The sequence below is a fragment of the Aethina tumida genome, chromosome 6 (genome assembly GCF_024364675.1).
Source record: "Aethina tumida isolate Nest 87 chromosome 6, icAetTumi1.1, whole genome shotgun sequence".
Taxonomy (NCBI): domain Eukaryota; kingdom Metazoa; phylum Arthropoda; class Insecta; order Coleoptera; family Nitidulidae; genus Aethina; species Aethina tumida.
Genome location: NC_065440.1, coordinates 5,926,685 through 5,944,201, shown reverse-complemented (window position 1 = coordinate 5,944,201; position 17,517 = coordinate 5,926,685). Strand labels below are relative to the sequence as shown.

At 29.4% G+C, this 17,517-nt stretch overlaps 1 long non-coding RNA gene across 1 annotated transcript; it reads right to left on the bottom strand.

Moving 5' to 3' along the window:
- Positions 1–11,483: 11,483 nt before the first annotated feature.
- Positions 11,484–15,454, bottom strand: LOC126265832 (uncharacterized). The gene is made up of 3 exons (XR_007548287.1): positions 15,316–15,454; positions 11,629–11,703; positions 11,484–11,577 (listed from the first exon to the last, which is right to left on the bottom strand). It is a non-coding gene; the product is annotated as an uncharacterized LOC126265832 (long non-coding RNA).
- Positions 15,455–17,517: the final 2,063 nt, after the last annotated feature.

Here is a 17,517-nt window from a genome sequence, read left to right as displayed (position 1 = left end):
AATATTCGACTTGTACATCAGAAACAATTAGCAAAAGTATCATTTGAAGGAGTTCAGACATGCTAGACCATCCAACTATTATCATATCTCTCCACGTGTATTTATAACCTATTATCATATATCTATGTAATAATTATTAATAAGTACATAATATACTTACCTAAAAAATATAGAAACGGCCAACAACAAAATACACTAATATATCGGCTGATACTCAAAAGCAGATAGAGGAGGAACGCAAATAAAATGATTTTGAGACTAAGCGCGTGCAGTGAATCATGAGTTATTCTATAATATACTGGCAATGTCATTCCCAACACCATTATTAAGAATATACGACAAGTGAAATCTATCATGCGAAATAAATAATCGTTTGCTTCGTTCAACTCCGTAGAGAAAGTTCTTCTTTGACTACTTAGTAAAAATCCCATCACCAAAAAAACAACTGTGCCATTTAAATATGCTATTTCGTTAATATATTGTATAATCATGGGCATGGCGACGTTTGTCATCATAACACTAATCGTATCCCGATTGGAAATGTAGTATATAAATATTATATTTATCGCCCACAAATAACCGGCTATAAGAGCTAGAAAGAAATAAATAAGAATCTTAATATCTATATAATAATACATATACAGAAACGTCGCAATATAACAGATATACAGTCGGCTGCAGAATGGCATTACAACATTGTCAACAAAACCCTATGTGGCCCACTATCAATAATCTCCCACAGTACACCAAAAAGAGGTGATCTGTGGACAGGTTTAGTAAAAAAGGGATAAATACTAATTGCGGTACTAGTACTAATTAGTAATCGTTATTGTTAATAACTACATTTCAATAAAATTAATGAAAATTTTACACATTTTACATTTTGGTGTCGTCGTCAACCTAATCTTAATGTAATGTAATGTAAATTTTCAAATATTCCCATGAAACCTAATTAGAGTGGGTATATAAAATATAAAAATATTGACTCAGCAATCTACATTTTCTTAGAATTTAAATAATTGTGCAATGGATTTTTCTTAGCAATCTTTAGTTTCAATACAATACTAAATATTGTAGTTAACCTAAATGTTCTATCAAATGTTAAAAATTTCAATTTTTCTTTTTTTTAACCACCATAAATCTATTTTGATGTTCTATTTGTAAAATTTAAAGTTCTGTAAAAATGTTTATATATGTGAGGATCACTTTTTACTTTCAAACTTTTTCATAATAAGCCTCTTCTAAAAAAGGTTCTTTCTACTTCTATTAGTACTAACAAGGTTTAAATATCTGAAATTTCTCAGTTTTACTTTTTTGCCCTTGAGAATCTAATAATTTAAATAATCTTGATAAAAAAATTGTCTATTCCAATGTTTTGTTAAAAAGTTTAGATACTTTTTCTATTTCGAATATTTCTACAGTTCCTATTTTTTATTCCAATTCTAGTATCTCTCTAATGATTGAAAATTCTCTCTGTGATAAAACTACAAATAGCAATAATAATGTTGAGAAAAATTCTTTGTTGAACAAGATGCAACAAAATGTTATTTCTAAAGTTTCAAAGTTAAAAGTACACTGTCGAAATCAAGATTTCCAATCTCCGTAATATCTTTAAAAGTGAAAAGTTAACCTAACCTATTTAAATCTGACTATAAGGAACATAATTGTTTCCCAATTGAGAAACTCCTCTCGAAAATCTAATTGTGAAATTGGTCTCCCGATGTATAAACGAAGTGGTAAATTATATCGTTATTTGTAAACTCATTTTTCTCTACCTTCCATTACTACTCTGAAAAGTCTTTTTAGTAAAATTGAATTTGAGTCCTATATAAATTGCCACATTTATTTAATTCGTTTTATAATTATATTAATTACTAAGTTTTGTATAAAGGAGTAGTAGCACTCTTCACTAGTACGACTCTATCTTGGTTTCAACTGTTGAACTGATAAGACGTCGAGAAGAGTAATAAAATCTAGGTATGAAAATCTATATTTATTATCGTTTAAAATTATCCCATTGTATCTGTTCTATTTGTTTAAATGTCAAATTTTCTCTACAATTTTGAATCTTTCATGTCATTGTAAATATAATGTGACAAATTTGCACTTGTCGAGGTGTCTTTGTTAAATTTGTTCGCCATGTTGAATTTTCATCATTTATAATCTTTTCAATCATTTTATAATCATTCTTGTTTATTTAGAAACAATCTCGTAAGACAGTTTTTCTTAAGTATAGATTTATGGAGATCTTGATGAGAGCAGTGATTTCAGACATCTAATATTTTTACAAATTTATTTATGACAATGTGTCATAATTTTTGTTCACTAATTTTAAATTATTTTGTGAGAATTGTGGTACAGAATTTCTGCTGTTTTCCGTCCGTTGCATGTTGTTTCGGTTATTCGGTTATTCGCCGAATATCGACTATTCGGCGAGCTCCCTGACTGAATAGCCGTATATTAGGCAAAAGTATTCGGCGTGTGGCGCTAAACGCGATTGTTTCGCGCTCGTTTGTTTTAATGCAAAAAGTATTTGTTAGATTCACCTTTTAAGATAAATGTTTTCACCAATCAACTGCAAAAAAGGGAACCAGTTTGTTTTAATCGATAGCATAAAAATGAGCTCTGAAGAAAATATCGACGATAGCGCGAGTTCTTCTCCTACTTTGACCAATGGGATGAGAACTAAAGAGCAAAGTCTAAGTCAGACTATTCACTCAACTGTTATGGATTGCTTCGAAGAGGTGATAGCAGAAAAAACACAGCTCATGGAAACGAAACGTAAACGTGGCGGCAAGAAAATATAAATTTCTGTGTTTGATGAAGACCACAGCAAAATGTTTGTTGCCACCTGAAAGTAGTGGTTATTCAGAGCGTCTTTTCAATGAAACTGGGATGATTTACGAGAATATAAGAATTAAATTACTTCCAAAAGATGCAGAAAAATTAGTCTTTCTGCACCATAACTTTCCTCTTCTAAATTTTGATTACAGCAATAATTCAAATAAATTCTAAAATTTTCTAATACAGAAGATGTACCAATGACTATTATATACCAATGACTATTATGTACTAATGATTATAAGAGAAATAAAAATATGAATATAATAATGAAACGATAATTTTTTTCATTTTACCAATTATCTCACTAGAACAAAATATATTTGGTATTCAGCCGAATATAATAAAAGCAACCGAATAGGCCGATACTTATTTATATTAAAAGACCTTCATTTTGATGTTCTTCTAAAATTGAGACTAGGAGAAAATTGACTTCAATATTCAATAAAGTGTCTACATGATAATGAACAATAACTAAATTCATTTAATTTGATTATTTATAAACAATAGTTAATGCAAGACTCATTATATTGATATGCATAATCATAATAAAGTCGAGTTGCTTATATTTCGAACAAATACGGATATGATTATAGCAAAGATGTAAATAAATCACATTTGTTAATTCTACTTGTGTTTGTTATTTGTGGTCTATCTTGATTATTCAGTTCTACGCATTCAGAATGGGGTTACTACATTTTGTTAATTATTTTCTTATCATACACAACAACCTAATTATTCTGGTTGATCACGTGGCCATTTCTTTGTACTTTTGTAAATTCTAATGGTATCATTACAACATATTTACTTAAAAAAATGTCAACTTATTTTTTTGAGACTCACTAAGATAATGTGTATGTAAGAAAGCATGTTAATAAAAATCTTGTATAACATATACCATCAACTTGGACACATAAACATCTTAATTGGGGTCCTTGTGATTAAGCCATATTCTCTTTTCTGATGAGTCAAGATTTCGCTACTAACCAGATTATGGAGGGACACGTATCTCGAGAGAACCCGGACATCAAGTACAGCTACAACATGCTCATGAGATGTTGAAGTTTAGAGAAAGTTCATTGATGTTTTGGGGAGAAATTAATTGTGACGAATGAACCGAGCTCTTCAATGGAAACCACTTTGAAAGTAGTTCGATATAGCAGCAACATAGTTTTACTCATTATGTAACCTTATTTAAACAATATGAGCCCAAATTCCATTTTCCAGCAGGATAATACTAGACCACATATTGCGAGGATCATTCGAAGAGTACAACATGCGTTTTTCTTGGCCAGCAAACTCTCAAGCCTTGATCCAATATAAACATTGCATTCTATGAAAAGATGACATTTGAATTGAACTTACACGATAGGTTGATATTGAGTTTGCCAGATCGATGTTGGGCGATCGTAAACAACCGAGGAGCTCCGTCCGGATTTTACTTTTTAATAAAATAGTAAATATGGCATAATTATTATAAATACATAATAATAAATATTTGGATATTTGGTCGATGTTCTTATTATAATTTTGGAAGGGGTTGTGACTTGACATTTTTTAATAAATTTTTATTTAATTAGTAAAAAACATTTGTTTTTATTAATTCATTATATTTTTACATTAGTTTTTGGTTTTATTGCAATAATTTAAAAATATTGTGTTCCCTAGACACACCTGACTGCGTTATTATATATTTTATTACTGCATCTCTCTCTCTTTCACAGACGAGCTCTCATATTCAGACCGCAAGTGAAACTGAATATTGGATTGGTAATGGCATTTTGCAGCCTACTATGAACTATTCTCATGCATAAGTGGTCTGCCACTTCATCGACGTCAGACGGTATTACGGTCACATTCTGTATTGCCGTGCACTGTCTACTCCACACCATTCCACACCACATCGTCAGATGAGATTCCCAAATGTGTTGTCGATTCAATGTGAATTGTTATTGCGAATAGAAGTCAACAAATATGATTCTAAACAAAGAAACGCGTATGCGAATATTTTCCTTAACAAGGAGGGAAGTGAATTTTGTGAATTATATGTCATATATTAATTTCAAATTATGTATCAACAACAATGTTATAGATTGGCAGCCAGTTTCTTATATTCAATTTTAATAACGAAAAAGACAACACTTGTTTACTTCGCGGCTAATATAAACAGCAGTAACGTTCCGAATACAAAATACACACTACACAGAAATAATTATAAAATTAAAATAAATTAATAAAAAGTACAAAATATGTGTAACTGATAGAATCTGGAAACGATAGAATGAATAAACATTATTATAACTAATATATTATAGATGTTTACTCAATAAATATCATATATCTTAATCTTATAATTTTTTTATTTTCATTTACAATATTGATATTTAATTTAATTGTTTAAAATAAATGTCAATAATAAAGAAAAAATTAAATAATAATTACAAAATTATATAACATGAAAACCTAATGTATACATTTTTTTAATATCTTACACTCGAGGCTATTTAAACTGTATGCAACAACATTTAAAGAATACCATTTATAGAAACAGATTACAAATGATGAATAAGTTATAAAATGCAATAACAAATAATGTTCAAAGAAACAATACATGAAAAACAAGTGAGGATCTTTTTTGAATAAACCAAAGTGGTATTTTTGAATTCATAGATCCAAATTGTCTTTTATCGTTTTTACAACGATATGTATGTGATATTGTTAATAAGTATTGTTATTTTATTGTTTTAATTTTAATCTACATAAAGAAATTAATAGCAAAATTGTCCATAAAATAAAGTTTTAAAAATGTAAAAGTGTTATGAATCATGACCGTTAACTATTTATTTAACAGCATAAGAGTAAATACAATTAACAATTTGCCATTATTATTAAAAAGAATATTAGATATTATTGACATTTAAGTAATTGTCGTATATCGTGAAATTTTAACTCATACACACGAAGAATTTCTAACCACTCGATCTTTTTTATTATAATATATTTGTTCATAACATTTAAAATGTTTTAATATGTACTATTTTACGTTTCGTAAATACTTTATTTTGTTATGAAAATAGTTAATCTTTGTTTCTTGTATGTAATATTTTAAATATTTTTAAAATATATCACATTAGTTCAAATACTAATTTAAATCATTTTTAAAATAATTCAAAATAATATTAATTAAGATTTTAAATAAAAAATTAAAATATTGTAGTTATTATAACAATTTCAACAAAACATTCTCTGAATAACTAAAGCTTACAAAATTAGTTAATAATTTGGCGTATTTCAATCCTTGCAGTCCTGTTTATAGTACAAAATGTAATTCTGTAGTTTCGATACACTTTAGGAAGAGTCAAAACTTATATTAATTCAGTTTTTGAACCAAAACGATGCACGATGCACGGTGCACGGTAACAGAATGTGACGGTCGAGGTCAAGCGCTTCCGAAAGTGGCAGACCACTTATGCATCCGATAGTACATTACATTATATATTTATTTTTTATGAATCCTTTTTGTTTTACGGATATGGGGTATAGTATAGACAAAAGACGATGAATGACTAAGCTGGAAAATTTGAGGAAAGTATGGAACGATCTGCCGACGATCGCTGCGTACAGTGTGCGAAGAAACTCCAGTCTCGACCGGGATCAAATATTTTAGAACAGGGATGGCGAACGAATGGCACGCGTGCCACAAGTAGCACGTTTGAAAATTTTGATGGCACGCATAAAAACAAAATTATTTTTTTAACTACACTTAATTTATTATTGATTAGTAAAAAATTGTTTAAAGAAGAATTGCTTTTATTTATTTAATTATACTTATGTATAGTTTCACCACGCTAACATTTCGAATGAAATTTTATTGTGGCACATTACCTATTTAAAAAATAATTTTTATGACTTTGTGGCACGGATGTCAAAAACGGTTCGCCACCCCTGTTCTAGAAGAACCGGCTAAGGACATAAATGTACGCTTGACCGACAGCGACATACTAATAAATATCAGTGCCTTGTTGTGTCTGTGTTGCAAATAGAGTTTCAGTTTAATTTGGTGTCAGTATTATTTTCACACTACCCGAACCAGAAAAACTCTTACAATATCATGTAACATAAGTACATTTAATATTACGACGTTCAGAAAGTACAGTATTGGCAGAAAGTAGAGCAACCTTTTTAAAATTCAAATAATTTTTGTCTTGGTTATTATGTTCAAAAAAATGTATATTGAAAATTTAATTATAAAAAAATAAAGAGTTTAATTTTACTGATGATTATTTGTTTGGGGCTGACAAAAAGTAGAGCAAGTTTTATTACTATAAATAATTTGTAATTAGTATTTTCATTAATTCTACACTAATAGATTGTAAGATTCACATTTTTATGAATACCATCCAAACACCTTTTTTCATGGAAAGCAACAGATGGACTATAATATTTGGATCCATACTTTGCTAGGCCTCTTGAAGACCCGTGAATAAATCTTCCTGATTACTATACACTTATTTTGTTGTTCACTAACTTCCATAAGTTTTTAATTAAGTTTAGATCGGGAAATTGACATGGCCAGTTCATAACATTAATTTTTTTCCTTAAAAGCCACTGCTTCAAATATTTTCCTTCGGGTCATTATCTTATTGAAAATAAGGTTTCAGTGGCATATTTTTATCTGATAGTAGTGGTTTTTTAGTCTGGTCTTCTCGCATGAAGACCCCCTTGTAGTAATCTATCTCTTACGGTCCTTGAAGAAATATTAATTCGAAGTTGTGTCTCAACCTTTTGTTTTGCTGGAAATCAGGAAAGGACAAAATTTGTTTATCCTGAAACCTACAGTTTTGTTTGGTTTTCCAGTTTTGTTTTTTCCTGTCACACAACAAATCTTGTAAAAATTGTTGTATTATAATCGAGCGATACTGATTTTCTCTCATTGGATTGAAAGAACGATACAGTCCTTGATTTTAATTCGGAAAATAATTTTTTTCTACTAGGTACTATATTAACTCAGTTTGTTTTAGTGTGTACTATAAAACTAAAAATTATTGTGGATTTTCAATAAAATATCTATATATTAGTGACATTTGGTAAAACGTTGCTCGATTTTTTGTCAGCCGAATATTTAGTTATTAGATTTGTAGCTAACAGAATTATTCTTAATACAAGAAATATTCACCTAGATTTGTATATACGAATTTATATAGTTTTAAAGTTGCACAACTTTCTGCCAATACTGTATGTCAATTAAGACATAAACTGGTATAATATTAATGGCTATAACTTACGAAAAGTAATGTGCTTGAAAATGTCGTATAAGAATTCTTGCCATGTCTGAATCATGTGCCTCATCATAGGTAGAGTGGCAATCCCTTTTAAAGTACTTATGAGTGCTTCGAATTCTAATGTGTTTGAGAACATTCCTTGATAAGCCCTCTCATTTCCTTCTCTAAGCATAATATTCACTGGATCTTTCACCAAAATTAATGTTAAGAGAGCCGCTGAAATGATTTACGGATTCTAAATTGTAAATAAATTAAAAAATAAAACATAAAAGTAAAAATTATGTGCTGATTAACAACAAAACTATCTAACAAAACTGTGTACCCAGGTTAGGTTAGGTAATTTATTAATTAATGTTTGAGAAATATCAAAACCTATCTATAGATTTGAACATTTTTTTATTAATTCACCAAATTCAGCATTCAGTTGCTACACTCCACTGAAGACTTCAATATATTTTTGGTTCATATAGTCGATTAGCGAGAATAAAATAGGGGTAACTAACACACAAGTTTGGACAAGTCACCTATTTTATGGTGTATCAAGTACAATGTTAGTTATTAATCTTGTCAATTATATTAACGTGTTTTATAATTTTTAGGTATAAATGTATCTTTTACAATAAAAGATGTATGAAATACCAAGTACGGGCTAGATTTGTGTAGAGAGAATTGTATATTTTAATTTTAAGAGGTATTCAAAGTAACATGAACAACATAATAATCAAACAGTGTTAACACGCATGTTATCCTCAGCAACAATTTAAAACAGTTTAAAATATGGCAAAGATATCACGGAAAGTGTACATACACAACTTAAAATTATACTTCTAACGTATTAAACATATTTAAATCTTTAACAACAAAATGAGTAATATTTTAACAACAAGCATCGGAGACCTTTATTAAAAAATAAAATAAGAAATTGTAACACATCGTAAACGTGACAAAGATATCATAGGAAGTGTAAAAATGTATATGGACATTAATTAAAACTATTCAATTTTTAGAAAGAATCTGAATATTATATTATTGTTATGATGTGGAAGACTTAATTTATTTAAATAGTGAAATATAAAATATGTACCCTGAAGATACCTTAATAACCTTATTTAATGTAATAGTTCTAGTTAGATTTATTTATGAACAGTAATATTAAGTTAATTAATATTACTGTTCATAAGTAATTATCCAAAATATAAATAATAAATATTTTAATAATTTGTATTGTTTATACAGTAATCGTTGGATATTAAAAAAGCAATTTCATTCAAATTTGTAGTTAGTTCACCTAATGTAGATGAAATTATTAAGAAATAGAAATTAGATAGATAATTTAAGCACTATGTAGGATAGTATGCATGATAAACATCAACAAAATAATTTATACCCAAATCAACTAAGATACTAAAATACTTCAAATTTGTAATAAAGTTTGGTATGAGATAATATTAAAAAAAGAACAATAAAATATCACATTTAATATAAGATTCAAACAAACGTTATGCAAATAAAAGGCATAACTGCATTTACAGAAAATTGTATATGACAAATTAGTCAGTATTACTTAGTGAACTGTTTTGATGCCAGTAAAAAGTGGCAGCAACATTAAAGGTTTTTCATTGCATACTAACTATTCATCGACAATCAGATAATGTAATCTTCTGAGAACTTAAAATGAATTACATTAATAGTTTGATAGCAATTTTAATAAATAATATATACTTTTTAATAAACATTAAAAACAAAAGAATCTCTGAAAATACATTTATGCCTTTTATTGACACAACTTTCATTCATATCATTTACATATTTTCCACGAGTAAGTTATATTTTACTGTTTTTTCTTTAGTGATATCTCATAATAAACTTTATTACAAATTTGAAGTATTTTAGTATCTTAGTTGATTGGGTTGGTGGATTTTCTAAGTATAGATTATTTTGTTGATGACTATTCAACATAGCAAACTAAATTTGCGCATAACAAATAATTACTTGCCAAATGAACCCTAACCTAACAAAATTAGGTGTATATTATTAATTGTTAATAAACAAAACTAATATTTTAAAAATAAAACCAATTTGTTTTGCTACTTTTATGCAACTACAATTTTATCCCACCATGGTTGTAATAGTAAGAGTATTATTATATAATTGATAAACTGTAATCCTGTACCCTAGATTTAACAAACTTCTTATTATAATCAATCTCAATAAAACTCTTTTTAATTAATTTGAATGACAAAAAAGTAAGATAAATTATTAAATAATTACTAATTATTATTAGAAAGTAATTTATATAACCAAAAATATTTGATTAAACAAACTTTGTTAAGGTACCTTCAGGGTAAAGTTTCACTGTTTATATAAGTTAAGGTTTTCACATCATCACAATAGTATAATACTTTAGATTTGTTCTAAAAATTGAATATTTTTAACAGTTCATAAATATACTTAAAACTAATAGCCATATACATTTTTACACTTCCTATGATGTCTTTGTCACATTTACATTTTAATTTAGGTCTTCAATGTCTGTTGTCAAAATATTACTAATATTGTTGCTAAAAATTTAAGTATGTTTAATACATTAGAAGTATAATTTTAAATTGTGTATATACACTTCCTGTGATGTCTGTCATTTTCTAATATTAAATTTAGCGAGTCTTTGGTGCCAATTTTCGTTCAAATCTGTACATAGTGTAACAAGAACTTGTTGACTTTATCTTTCTGTTTAATAGTTATAACAGAGGATTCATTAAGGATGTCTAAAAAGAGAGACGAATGACAATAAATAAATAAATATTAAAATTAACATTAAATTAGCTTCGCCTTTTTTCTATTGCTCTCATTCAGTTTAACACTCGCATACCGCTATACTTAAGAGCAAAATATAGTTGTGGACAAATATTCTTCAAATATTATTGTAAAGGGACAAGTAAATATATAGAACTCTGTAATTTTCATTATTATCATCCAACTTTTTGAAAGACATTTTCGAAACAAATTTTATAATATCTAAATAAACTAATAATCCTTGATGATAATTAAACCAAAGAACTGAAGGTACTTCTTCGATTTTTATGTCATTGTTACTAATAATTCACGTCTTACCTTGGTTTTATCTGTTCATTACATCATATAAAAAATATACTCCCAAATAAAGAACTGCAGGAATAATGACATTTTACATTAGTTCTATATATCATCAACAAAAACGAAAATTTCTGCTCACAGGTCCTCACACATATTTGAACACAGTGAGTCAAATGTTAGATATGTTGATTCGTGAAAAAGTTATATGACCAGACCTCTATTTGATATTTTTTTTAAGTACAAATCATTTAATTAGAAAAAGATAACTCGTCCATCAATATATCTGTGCCTCCCTATTGTCTTTAATATCAATCTCTCTCTTCTAGGACGTCCTTAATAAGAATCTAACAGTCTGTCTGACCTAATATATGTTAACATTTAACTTAATTTAAGCTTATAGATTAGGAATTACCCATATCCGGAGAAAGATTAGGAAATCCCATTAACCACCACCAAATGTAAATTGCGAATCCATCAGAAACAATATCTAAAATGAACAAAATATTAAAAAAGCATAACATAATAATAAAATTTGTTTACATTTAAAATAAAATAATGCATACAATGTGATCAATTTTTTGTAACTCATAACATCATATTTGTATAAATGACATTTTACATTTTGAACCTTATTGAGAATAGAAACAAGAAAAAATATGTACTTTTAAGAAATATCGTTGTATATTGGATAACAAATTTCGTAACTTCTTTGTGGTGTTATGAGGTGTAGAAGTGTAGAATCTCTAAGATTTTATTTTTAAAAGTTTTGCATTGAAATTTTATTATATATTAAAATTTTAAATTAATGAACGTTATATTGGGAGGGAAAAAATATATCTGATAAGTAATTTGACAATTATTTTAAAACAGTTCAATTGCATTAATCCTGTCTCCCTTAAAAGTAAAAGCTACCCTAGATAGTTTTATGATTAAATTTGTAGTTTTGAGTGAATGTGTTTGTTTTTTGGGAAGTGCATTAGAAAATTTTCATTAATACAGTCATGTGAAAAATAATAGGGACACTTGTGTGAAATAAGATGAAAATGCCCCTGGGTTACAATTTGTCTGAATTTATTCGGAATTATACATTAAATTGGCAACTGGAATCTTTAGACAGAAAAAACTGTTGTCTGGGGGTAAAATGTTTTCATCGGCTTGCATTTTAATTGATGGTGGTCCTAAAATACTTAATAAACGGCAAATAGAAAATATAGTGGATTTTAGTTACAATGGGGAAAGCAAAACGTTACACCTTTGAACGACGAAGGCAAATAAAACAACTGCATAATATAGACTTTTCGTACCGGAAAATAGCCGAAAACCTAAATTGCTCGAAGACAACGGTAGGAAATACAGTAAAATATAAGCCTCAAATAAAAACGGTCGAAAGGCCAAAATAACGCCGAATATTGAACGAATCATTTCGAGATTTGTAAATAAAAATCCTTTTTCATCGTCAAAGAACATTAAAAATTAATTTTCTGTGACCATCCACACTTCGACTGTTCGAAAATACGAGTACTTATATATATTCCTTTCAAAACTTTTTGAAAATATTGGTTTAATTTACTTTTTTTGTGTATACCGACAAGTGCCTTTATTATTTTTCACATCATAGTAATTTAATATCGAAATTAAGAAAAAGCGTTAGTTTTAAAAAAATAGATCTGGCTCTATCTTTTCTATTTTCTTTGTTACTGAAAATATAATGTAAAAACATTTCAGTCTATATAATTATCAATTGTAATGTAATCCTCCTTCTTTAATAATATAAAATAATAAAATGGACAAAACTAAATACCAAATAATTTGTAGTCCACAATCATCTACAAACTAATAAATATGTGGAAGCTCACATAATGTATAAAGACAAAACCTTGATACTCAAGGAAGATCAAATTTATCTATTCAACAATTGAAAAAACGAGGAAGGTCTCAAAAACAACATAATACATGGGTGAAAAATCTTAATTTTTATTCGATTTTAGTTTGATAGGACGTTTATAATTACTTAAATAACTTAAATCTGTCACTTTATTGCATCGAAACAAATTAGTATTGTTTGATGTGAAAATTTTAATTACTCGGGAACTGATGATGTGTTTACCACGGATATGCATATGAACCCTTTGAGTAGTACATATAAACGCATATTTTATGAAAGTGAGAAAAGATATTTTATTCAAATTAATTTGCATTGATAGCAAAAAGAAATTTCCTCTTTCGAGGCTCGTGTTGTCGAGTCATTTTTCTACATTTTCGTAGTCGGTGAAGCGTTGCTCAGTCAACGCGTGTCCCATCGAAGCAAACAAATGATAATCAGATGAAGCCAAGTCTGGTGAATAAGCCGCATGAGAAAGAATTGCCCAACCAAATGTTTCAATTGTTTCTTTTGTCTGTTTTGCAGCGTGCGACGGTGCGTTATCATGCAGCAAAATGACTTTGTGGTGCCTTCTTTGATATTCTGGTCTTTTCTGACGCAAAGCTTGGTTTAATTTCACCATTTGTTGTTGGTAGCGTTCATTATTGACAGCTTCGTCAGGTTGCAGTAGCTCATAATAGATAATACCCTTCTGGTCCCACCAAACACAGAGTATTGTCTTCCGTCCATAGCGTTTTGCGAAATACCCATGATCCTCTACGCTTAAGATTCGCAAAATAGAACCACTTTTCGTCTCCAGTAACAATCCGGTGAAGAAATAACTTTCTTTTTTACCTGGCGAGCAACATATCACAAATGGTCTGTCTATTCTTCTGCTGCCTTTGGCTCAATTCATGTGGAACTCATTTTCCAATCTTTTGAATGTTTCCCATAGCTTTTAAATGTTTGAAAATGGTTTCTTGGGCTACGTTTAATTGATTCGCGAATTGTTGTTGGATTTGAGTAGCATTTTCATCCAACAATTCTTGTAATTCAGTGTCTTCGAAGTTTTTGGTGGGTCGACCACGTTCTTTGTTTCTAATATCAAAATCACCACTTTTGAATTTTCTAAACCACTCTTTACACTGTGTTTGACTAAGAGCATGGTCGCCATAGACTTCCACAATCATTCGATGCGATTCTGCAGCAGTTTTCTTCAAATGATGCTGACTGCACATCACTATTTTGAACGAAAATCGAATTCTCTCAAGTTCTAAATATTCCACAGACAGAACCGAAACAAAAACTCAATCACTCGTCTGTATGGTACCAAAACTGACCGCTAGGACCCTTCTAGAAAAAGGGCGGTTTCATATGCATACCCTTGGTATTGACATTTTATATTATTTGTGTTACAGGAAAAATGTTTGTTTAAGTGGGCATTTTTATTTAATTTATTTTTATTTAGACGGTAAATAATTATAAAATTACGGTAAATAATACCAAGTATAATGTTCATTTTATGAACATTTATTGATTGTAACATATATATTTAGTTTTAGACTATTGTTGACTTCACTCCGTAATTTATATGAATAAAGTATAGGTAACTGGTACGACCAGTTCTAATTTGTTCCATATTGATACAAGAAGTTGGCAACGTCACACTTTGTGTGTCGCGGGGTTATGAGGTTGCCAATGTGGCCAATCGATTTTACTAAACGTTCAGTGAGGACTAGAATTAAATAACAGACAAAGCTGTAAACTAGGGCAATCAGACAAGTACGTAATAGCTGAACAGCACTACTAGATGGAAATCGAAACATAAAGTTCCAAGAAACAAAGTTGCTTGTCTCAACACAAGGATATCACAGTAAAATGACTAGGGAAACAAATGAGATCCATAAACCCAAATTTCAGTAGAAAGGAAGAAACATTAAAAAGTTGTCATTCGGTTGTTAATCAGATGTCAAAGGAACACGAACCAGATTAGACCTCTGAAGATGCTAGCCACAAACAATGGTCAACAAAAGCCTTTACTGCATAAACAGCCTGATTCATATACCAATCGAAAAGCGTTTGATCCGATTGAGAGAGACATCATGCACGACTGAGGCAGTAAATATCTGCAAATCTGGTCCATAGTGGAGGCGCATGATGTCTCTCTCAAAATTCAGTAAGATCAAACGCTTTACGATCAATGTATTGGACACTACTCGAATTTATCTATATACTTACTAAATGCTGTGAGGATGAAAGCATGCAAACAACATAATTTCGCTCCTTGAAGTGGCATATACAAAATCCTTTTAAAATAAATGGTTGGAAGAGCCTTTTCTGTATCAAATGAAAAAATTTGTTCTCTTTCAACACCATGGCCAAACTAAAGGTTATTAAAAAAATACATGGCATCACTGACACACTCGTGTTACGCACCTAGTATATTTTGAATTAATTTGAAACCGCATTCGTATTCATTTATACTTACCAAAAATAAAGTTAATATTATAGAACTAACAAATATTACTGTGAAAATTGCACCCAGATCACAAAACCTTTTTGTTAATTCTACAAAAAGAAAATTGGGATATGAAATCTCTGTTAGACAGAGTACAAAAAGCACTTTTGTAACCAATAATATATATATTTTATATATCAATTTCATTTCTATATGAAACGGAAAATGAAAACCAATATTTATGAAAATTACTAACGAGTAACAGTCATATTGTTGAGATGTTGTCATAACATTCCAGACAAAAAAAAATGAAAATCATAAGCTACCCATGATGGAAATATATTGTAAAAATATGTGTAACAAAACATTATCTGAAATGTGCAAAATTAATCATATTGATATATACCTTATCGATCTACAGGTAATGGAAATGTGCAGTTTGACATACCAGTATTTATTAAACGTTTACTAAACTTATTTTATTTATTATTTAATATATTTCAGAATTTCATGAGATTACTATAAAATCATATGTTTAAAAAAGTTGAATACATATAACTAAAATTGGAGTGTCTGTTTGTAATATTGAAATAATCGTTTTTTACTACGTGCATATGAATATACATACGGTACATACACCAAAATAACATTTTTTACAATTTTTGTCTCCTTGTTTGTCTGTTTGTTCCGGCTAATCTCTGACATGGCTGGACCGATTTTGACGGGACTTTTATTGGCAGGAAGCTGATGTAACAAGGAGTAACTTTTATTTTAGAAAATTTCTTTTATTATAGAAAAATAAAGTAATGTTGCAATGTCCAAGTACTGTCTAGTACCACGCGCAGCTCAGCAGCCGTCACGTCGAGCGCCTTCCACCACTTCTCCCACCAACGATTCATTGATAGTTTGATTTGATTGATAGGTATCTTTTATAATTCCACCGATGCGTTCTTCTTATCTTATCTTAATTCAAAATATTTTGTTATATTTTTACTGCTTTCATTTTCTACCTTTAAGTAATAATTATAAATAATTATAAATTAAGTAGATTTGTGTTCAATATTCAAATTTACATTGAAATTGATAAATTATTTATAGGTTATTTTATTTAGTTAGTAACGTAGATAGTTTTTCTCTAATATTTAGTTATGTCTAAAAGAAAGTCAAATCTCTGTAAAAACATGAGAAAGGCCAAAAGCCAAAGATTGCGACGTGAAAATGAATCTGAACAAGATAGGGAAAGTCGTCTTACAAATTGTAGATTACGGATGTCCATGTCTAGGTCGAATGAAAGTAGTTCTGAGAGGAGTGAACGATTACAATTAGATCGAGTCATTCATTGTTAAGGGCTCAAGAATCTTTGAAATCTCGACATCACCGTCTAGAAAACGGTCGTATTCAACACGCTATCTCACGAAGTCTAGAATCGAACGATTCAAGAGAGCAGCGATTGGAAAATGATCGTATTCGACACACTATATCGCGAAGTCTAGAATCATCTCATTCTAGAGAGCGAAGATTAGAGAATGATCGTATTCGACACGCTGTCTCTCGATCTGACTCCAGAGAGCAAAGATTAGAGAGTGATCGTCGTCATCACCAAAATCAACGTGAATTGGAAAGTCAAGAACATCATGACAACCGCGTTTCAGAACAATGCCATCGATATAATGAGTCACAAAGACAAAGAATCGAGCGCTTATCTCAGCTACGTGAAAGGGTGAGCATCATACGCCATGTATCGCTTGCCTGTCCTGTTTAACATTTTCCAATATTTAATTTATTTAAGTGAAAACTTTAATCTCTGTCCACTTTGCACATTAAATATAGTAAATAATATTGCGGTATCGAAAATGTTACGTTTTATTCCTTTTTAAGAATTTCCATTACATCATAATTGGTTAAATTATACTCAATTGCATTTTTAGATAGTAGAAAGCATATAATTGTTGTCTAGTCCTGACTTAGTGGAAACGGAAATG